Below are 8,674 nucleotides of genomic sequence, written 5' to 3'. Positions count from 1 at the left end.
TATTGACTGCTTTTTCAAGTTTCTCCTCGTTTGGTTTTCTAGGAGAATACCCTTCCCAGATCGGAGGCGGACACTTGTTATAGCTAACAGTCGGTTTCTTACCACTATCTTTCTTCTTCGGCTTGTCGTCTTGAAAAGCTTCCATACCTGCAACAGTTGGATAAACTCGATCAATGAGATAATCAGAACTAGAATAACTTTGCAATAATCGTCTAATTCTCTCATTCTCAATCTTCTCAGTTTCCAACTCTTGCTTCCACTTTGCACTCTCTTCGATGTAGAAGTTGATAGCTTTCTGCTTTGACATCATAACAGCATTCATCATCCTTAATGCTTGTTCTCTTTCAGAGTTTGTCTTTTGAAGACCAGTTACAGTTTTGTTCAAGACATCATAAGATTCTTTTACATAGTTGAGATTGAACAACAACTGCTCTTTCTTCTTCTCATATTCAGTCAGCTTTTCGTCTTTGGTTGCACATTCTTTGCATGGTTCAAGACATTTCGAACATGGCTTGACGATTTCAATTGTGACATCCCAGGAAAACCAGTAAACGATACAACTTACCTAGCTTCCTCAGTGAGTACGTACCAAATTTCGGGACGAAATTTCTTTTAAGTTGGGGATAATGTGACAACTCGTAATTCGAACCTACTTTGTGTAACGTTACGTGCTTATGTGAACCTTGTTGATTAAATGAATGTTATGTTTGATTTGTGTTTGTATGTATGTATGTATGCAATCGGCCCAAATACACCACTCACACCCGATCGCACAAGCCCATTCGGGCCTTACCTTTGTACACGGACCAAGGGCGACCCATTAGAGGGCTCGGCCCACCCACCTTACACGCATAACACTAGGGTGTTAGTAACTTTCACATACTTTTTGCAAAACATCCTCACACACTCGAAACCCTAGCTCTCTCTCTCTCCCTCCCTCACGAACCCGACGGCAAACACCCTTTGAAGCTCTTGACCCAGATCGATTCTCTCAACCGGTTAGTGTTTGATGTTGTTTGCTTTGATAGATGATGTTTTGATTGTATATGATTACATTAGGGTATCCATGCTAGTAATGTTCATGTAAATCGGACGGCTTATAAGTAATCGGTTGATTATATGTTGTTCGATTATGTTAAGATGATTGTTAACCAAAAGCTTACTAATCAGCTGTGATATGATATCATTCGGATGGTTGTGTGATGTTATGTTAGTATGCATGCTAGTGATCAAGTATATGAATCATGATAATATGTTATGAATATTGTTCTTGATTTGATGATGATTAGGGTTGTATGAATATGATTGATTTCTGAATTAAATTGTTGATTTGATCCGTTTTGAAACTGCCAAACATGTTTGCAATTGTTACGAAATTTAGGGAGCTGCAATTAAGGAAATCTGTTACATTCCTGATCTCGACACGGGTTGCGAGTCGAGAACTCCCAGTCTCGACTCGAGACCACAACACCGACACAAGCAGCACAAGCCGAGACCACAGTTGCGGGTCCGGTTGCAACTCGAGACCGTGTAGTCTCGACTAGTACATGATGACTCGAGACCTCCCCAGTTGCGACTCGTGATCTTCAGGCCAACACAACTCGAGACCGCACTGTCCCGACTCGAGATCTCTAGTCTCGACTCGAGACCATGCACACATGCACACTGTTTTAGACTTTGCACACTGTTACGAGCCCAACCATTTGGGCCGCATCCTTGGACTTGTTTACGTGACTGATCTGTTGTTGAACTGCCATGATTATACTTGTGTACAATACGTGTAGAACATACGTGCACCACTTGAATGCAAACCTAACTTGTATGGTAACCCTGTTAGGACGTGGTTGACCACTCTTAGTTCAAGAAACCTTTTGTGTATCTGCCGAGCAAACCAAGGTGAGTTCACACAGCCAAGGCATGGGGTTCCCAGGGTGGGAATGGGTTTTGGATTATTTACCTGTACTTATCTAGCTTATGGAACTTAGTTATATGGTCCTCGGGTGAGGAAGGGTTATTGATAAGATACGACTAGACTAGTGATACTTATAGAACTGATCTTCGCACACACGCCGGGGTAGGCCGTGATAATATGACTAATCTTCGCACACATGCCTAGGAAGGCTGCGAACTATACACTAAACTTCGCACACATGTCGGGTGGCCGCGATACAAATATACATAGTCTAGAATACTTGGGAACTTTCCCCTAATCTTCGCATACATGCCTAGAGGGCCGCGATACGAACTAATACGACACATGACTTAATGAACGAACACAAGGCTTACTATGTTATTACAATTACTGAGCTCTTAACTGTGAACTCGCTCAACTAGTTGTTGACTCTCTGCTGCATGCCTTGCAGGACCTTAGGTACTTATGGAGCTTGCACAGGGAGGAGCAGGTCGTTGTGGGACATGGATCGTGGATGCCATGTTAATCGTTTAAACAATTGAACTTATGATTTACATTGGGTTTACATACTTATGCTTCCGCTACACAAATTATGTTTTGTTTGGTTTGAACATCAATTGTATTGAATTGGGTTTTACGAACTACTTTAATTATTACACACTATGTTCAATATGATTGATGGCTTGATCCTGGTCATGTCACGTCTCCAAGCGGTGGTACTCCGCGTGTGGATTTTGGGGGTGTGACATCAATAATCTTTTCAACTTCAACAAGTTTCTCTACTTCGATCACTTTCTCAGATTCATCAACCTGTGCAGTCTCAACACTTCCCTCAGTAACACTTTCAGCATTCTCATTCTGAACAATATCTTCAGATTTCATTTGTTGTTGCTCTTTTGCAGCTCGTTTCTCCTTTAATTTCTCCAAGCGATCTGCAAAATAGAAATGAAAACTTTCAGGAGAAAGATGAGATTTTGCAATGTTAATATGTTTTTCTTCCTCATCGTCATTACTATCATCAACTGGTGACTGATCAAACTCGATTGATTTTTCAGAATTATCATCCGATGAACCAGAATCAGATGGTGTTTGATCAAAGACAACTTCTTTTTCTGACCTAGCATCACTTTGTACACTCTCATCTGAACTCTGTGAGCTTTCATCAGCACTTTTTGAGCTTTCATCAGATACAACAGACTCTTTCTCCACATTCTTCACAGTCTCACCAATAGACTTCATCCACGTGGCAAACATATCTGGTTCTTTAACAATCTTAGCAATGAATGCTTTGAACTCTCCTTTTTCATCAACAAACATATCCTAGCTGAAGCCTTCAGGTAATCTTTCATCATCCTGATTGACTAAACAAACTTTGCTTTCTGGTGATATTAGTTATTCCAATTAAATCCACCAAACATGCTCTCTTAGAATCCTCGATTCTTCTACCATGAGCCACCTGTGGTTCTTGTTGTTGTTGTTGACCAACTTGCTGATAAATGGCTTTTCGGTAGTATTCGTCTTTTCCGAACGGATTCTGAGCTCCACTAGCTTCCCTGTTCTTGCACTCCCTCTTGAAATGACATTTCTCCCTGCAACGAAAACAAGTAACTTTAGATTTATCAAAACCTAAAGTAGAAACATGTGCATCAAGAAAGTCATTTCTCTCAGTAATAAGCTTGAATTTTTCAGCTCGTCTAAGAACACTAGCTAGACACCATTTGATATCCATTAGTTCCATCTCTTTGGCGTCTATCTGATCGTAATCCTCCTTTGTGAGCATAGGATTTCCGATCCGTCCAGCCACTAGCCCTTCATAAGATAGCAACACTGAACCAAGTAGAGCCATGTGATCTTTCGCAACCTCTTCTGAAAAACTTTGACCCTCTGGAAGATTCAGTGCGATGTTACACTGGATCACATAATTATTTCCTGTCTTTGTGCTTTGAGAATGGAAACTTGTAGTTGACTCTTTTGGATTAACACTCGGACATGAAGAGAATCCACTGTTGCTTTTAGTTGAACTCTGATCAACCTTTTCTGTAGAATCCCCAGCACTAAATGCAGTCTGGATTTTCGGACTTCTCTCAGCTTCCGGAACCGGAACACTACCTTTGTAGTACATCTTTACATCCTGTTGACCACTTGGACTGTTCATCCTTGTGATCTTTTGCTGTTCCAGATCCTGACTTTCAATCTTCTCGATAAACTAAGAAATCGTTAACCCATCAAAAACCCCGGTATTTTTCAAAATCATCAAATAGGTTCCCCAATCTTTCTGCGGTAATGCATCAGCTAACTTGTCTACCCACTCTTCACGATCTTTTGTAATACTCAACATTGACATGGATCGTACTAAGTGACAGTATCTCTCAGCCAGCTTCTTCGTATCTTCTCCTGGTAAACTACTAAACAAATCAAACTCTTTCTTGAGCAATGCTTTCTTGCTCTTAATCATGTTCTCACTACCCTCAAATTTCACACGAAGAGCATCCCATATTGATTTTGAAGTCTTGTCATGCTAAAGCAAAATAAAGATGTCTTCTTTGATGGCTTGTTGAAGCAGACTGATCATCATCTTCTCGGCTTTATACATATTCCGTTCTTGATCAGTAAACTCTGATAGCTCTTTGATAACCTGCAAATCTGTTCGTGGCAAAACATATTTCTTCAGAATACATTCCCAAGACCTAAGATGGTTTGCCTGAACCCAATTTTCGAATCTGTCTTTCCACCCGTAGTATTCTTCGATACTCATCAGTTTCGGGGGCTTTTGTAACGTTCCGGTCTCATTTTCCAAGTTCATATTCTGAGCAATGGAAGCCGGAGTAGTCGAAGATGAAGCGAACGCGTTGTAGAACTCTTCACTCATGATGACGTATCACGTTTTTCAAAACAGTTGGTTTCGAGCGGAATTAACAAAATATACTTTTGGAGCGAAATAGCAAATACACTTTTGGAGCGGAATTACTAAGTTGTTCATAGGATCGGAATCAGAACTTGCAGTTTGGAGCGAAATCAGAAGTTTGTAGCTTTGGAGCGAAATCAGAACGAATCTTGGAGCGGAATCTGAATTTTGGCAATCTGGAGCGAAATCACTTAGAACTTTGGAGCGAAATCCCTATGATAGTTACCCTGGAGCGAAATCAGCAAGCAATTTGGAGCGGGATCACTCAGAACTTGTACTTTGGAGCGAAATCAGATGTCCAACTCGAGCGAAATTAGAAAATAACCATTTCGAGCGGAATCAGTTCGGAGTCCATTTTGGTCCATTTTTAGACCGATTTTAGCTATGAAACTTTCAAGGGTTTGTCTATGTTCAATTTTAAACAATCTGTGAAAATTTGATCTGGTTTTGACGGTTAAAACTTCCTGAAATGATGAAAGAAGGTGTAGAAGCTAGAAATTTCAATGAAATTTGGCTGTAAACTGCAGAACTCCTCTAACTGGCTCTGATACCAATTGTAGGATCGTGCGACTGACCCGAATGAGTCGTTCAGAGGAGTTTTACTCTGTTTCAGGTGCGGAAAACAAGAAACAAAGCTAGAAACAGCTTAAACTTCAATTAAATCACTAATTGTATTGATCTGACGTTGATTACATTCAAACCTCACACCGGCAGCACTTCGGCATGGAATACAAGGACTGGACTACTGATTTCGCTCGTAATAACCTATTTATAGGTGTCTGATTCCGCGCGAAATGATATCATGACTGTTGGAGCGGAATCAGCAACTTCTGATTCCGGGCGGAATCACCTACTTGTGCATTTGGAGCGAAATCAACATATAACACTCTAAACCATCCTATTTTCTCGTAAAACGTGCCCTGGTCTATACAACGTAATCTAAGACTCGATACAAGACGAAGTCGACAGATGTATGCACCAACACACTCTCACACTATAAATACCCCACCTGTCACATCACTGTTCATTGATGTGACAGCTCCCTCCGACCAGCACGCTCCCAGCCTCTGTTCTCTTGATTTCTCAGGATTCTTGTAAGTTTTCTCCTCGAATCTTGTACTTTCATCATCCACACACACTTTCTCATCAATTTCACCATCAAATCAGAACTTTTAACCATGAAATCACCTGATTTCGGGCAGTTCAATGATGATGTCATCACGGGTTTATATGAACTTCGGAGAATGACTTATTTCCAGCAAGAACGGTCCGAATCTAACAGATTTACACATGATTTTACATGAATCTAAACATTTTTCAAGTGTTTCAAACTTTCCTTCAAACATTCTTCACTTCTACTCAAAAACCGATTGAATCTGAGCTCGTTCGGGTTCTCTACTTATACTCTAGTGGGGAACCAATCTGAGAATGGTTTTTTATCAAAGAGACGACCGATTCACGGGTTAAACATGAAGCTCCGTCAAGAACAGTCAAGTCTGGTCGAACGGGGTGATTCCCGTCTGATAAGATGAGTTGGACTTGATGTGGATTTCGTTGTTTAACACGTCGTCATACCGTCTCGATTCAACCGCAAGTGCTTTTTACAAAGTTTTCACCCAAAACAGTCGCCCGAACGAACAGCCATCCGATCGGATAGCCATCCGATCGAACGGCTATTCGACCAAGTGACTTGTGATGGTAAACACTTTACAAATTTTCAAAAACTACAAAGTATATCAGTTCCACTCGGATCACCATCCAAGCGGATGGCCATCCGTCCGACCGAACGAACTGACATGTAGAAACACTTCAAACTTTCTAAAATACTACAACGAAAACTTCAATGTTCACACATACATCCTTCCCAAACGAACGACCCTCTGACCGAATGGTCATCCGTCCGGACGGTCGTCCGACCGAATCACTATTCGTCACTCAAACACTTCGACACACTGTTTTACGCACTGTTCAACGCTTATACTATCGTACTGTGATCAAGCTAACCCTCCAACGCTCCCTTCAATCCAAGCTTGTGTTTATTTATTAAACACGAACTGTGACTATACTCGATCCCTTTCTGCTTAACGCACTCTTGGGTGTTACATATGTTACTTATATCAAATCACATCGATCACACAACGCAAACAATTTTTATACGCTAACCGCTCTCGCATGTTATACGTGTTATTCGATAAATGCTTGTATAGCACTTGTTGCGGATAGGGGTTGTGAAGGGCCTTTCTTCACGTGTCACAGTGGTGATATGTGTTGCGCATTCTACAACTCATTGTCACATCTGTGCATATGTCATTGTCGATAACTTACTTGCTTCACATTTCTACGTGTTACATGCCGGTTATGCGTAAACCGCTTTCGCTACCATATACTATTAAACTTGTATGCTCACCTTTACACTATGTGTATTGACCTTTATTTTAACGTATGTGACAGGTGCTTAGGATGCCTTTATTTGCTGGATGTCATGGAATCAAACTAGGAGAGTCTAGAAACGAATTAAATAAAATCTGAGTTGTCGGAACAATATTTGTCTTTGAGAACACTATGTCTGTAATAACTGTTTTACTTTATATGTTGTGGTATGGGACATGACGTTAAATATTTGGTATTTATAGTTGTTATGGATTCTCCTTGAGAATAGTCGGATCACTTTGAGTAGTCGATGTCTCAACACCCAGACACTTCGTTTTGATTCTTAGCCCGCAACCGCTGACTCTGTGGATTCCTCGATTTTATGTGATTTTATGTGGTTTTATATGTTTATGTGTTCCGATTTTGGAGATTTACTCTGTCACACCCCAACCGATGGCGGAAACATCGGGGCGCGACACTGAGCAAAACCGATTGTCCAGGAGAAATCCATAACAACTAATATTACCAAATATTTATAAGTCATGTCCCATACCGCAACATATTCAGTAAAATAATTATTACAGACCAAATATCTCAAAGACAAATTTAAAGCTGTTCCGACAACTCAGATTTCATTAAATTGTTTGTTTGTTTCTAGACTCTTCCTAACTTGTTTCCACATAGCAAGCATCCTAGCAGATAGCATCCTAAACACCTATCACATACGTTAAAATAAAGGTCAATACACATAGTGTAAAGGTGAGCATACAAGTTTAATATATCATAATAGAGTTCGAATTCGTTTACGCATAACCAGCATGTACAATGTATAATGTGAAGCATGTAAGTTATCGACAATGATCCTATCAATACCAATGACTGCGAGTAGCGAGTGCGCATCACATGTTCACCACTACGAACACGTGAAGTAATATCCTTAACAACCCCTGAGTAAACAGGTGCTGAGTCCAAACTATAGTACTATCGTTGCTAAGGCATGTAGACAACAATCAATGTGTAAACATAACAAACAGGCATTCATCGAGTCACGTATAATATGCAATAGCAGTTAGCGTTTAAAATAGTGTTTGCGTTGTGTGTCGATTGTGATTTAGCATAAGTAACGTATGTAACACCCAAAAGTGCGTAAAGCAAAAAGGGATCGATTATACTCACAGATTGTGTTTAACATGTAAACACTCTCTTGGATTTAAGGGAGCGCTGAGAGAGATTAGCCTGAACAGTTAACAATAGCATAAACGATAAGCGGCGCGTAAAACGGTGCAAAAATACCAAGTGTCGAATGGTAATCCGATCGGATGGCCATTCGATTGGATTGACACCTTGTTTGGTGAAGATGTGTTTGTGTATGATGGTTTGCCTTTTGAAGTTTTCGTTGTAGTATTTTGAAAACAGAGAAGTATCTCTACCCTTCAGGTCGATCGATCGAATGGCGGTCCGATCGGGCGACGATCCGTTCGGCGAGG

This window comes from Helianthus annuus, chromosome 9 (genome assembly GCF_002127325.2).
Source record: "Helianthus annuus cultivar XRQ/B chromosome 9, HanXRQr2.0-SUNRISE, whole genome shotgun sequence".
NCBI classification, from domain to species: domain Eukaryota; kingdom Viridiplantae; phylum Streptophyta; class Magnoliopsida; order Asterales; family Asteraceae; genus Helianthus; species Helianthus annuus.
The sequence above is the reverse complement of the archived record's forward strand: the minus strand, read 5'-3'. Positions refer to the sequence as shown.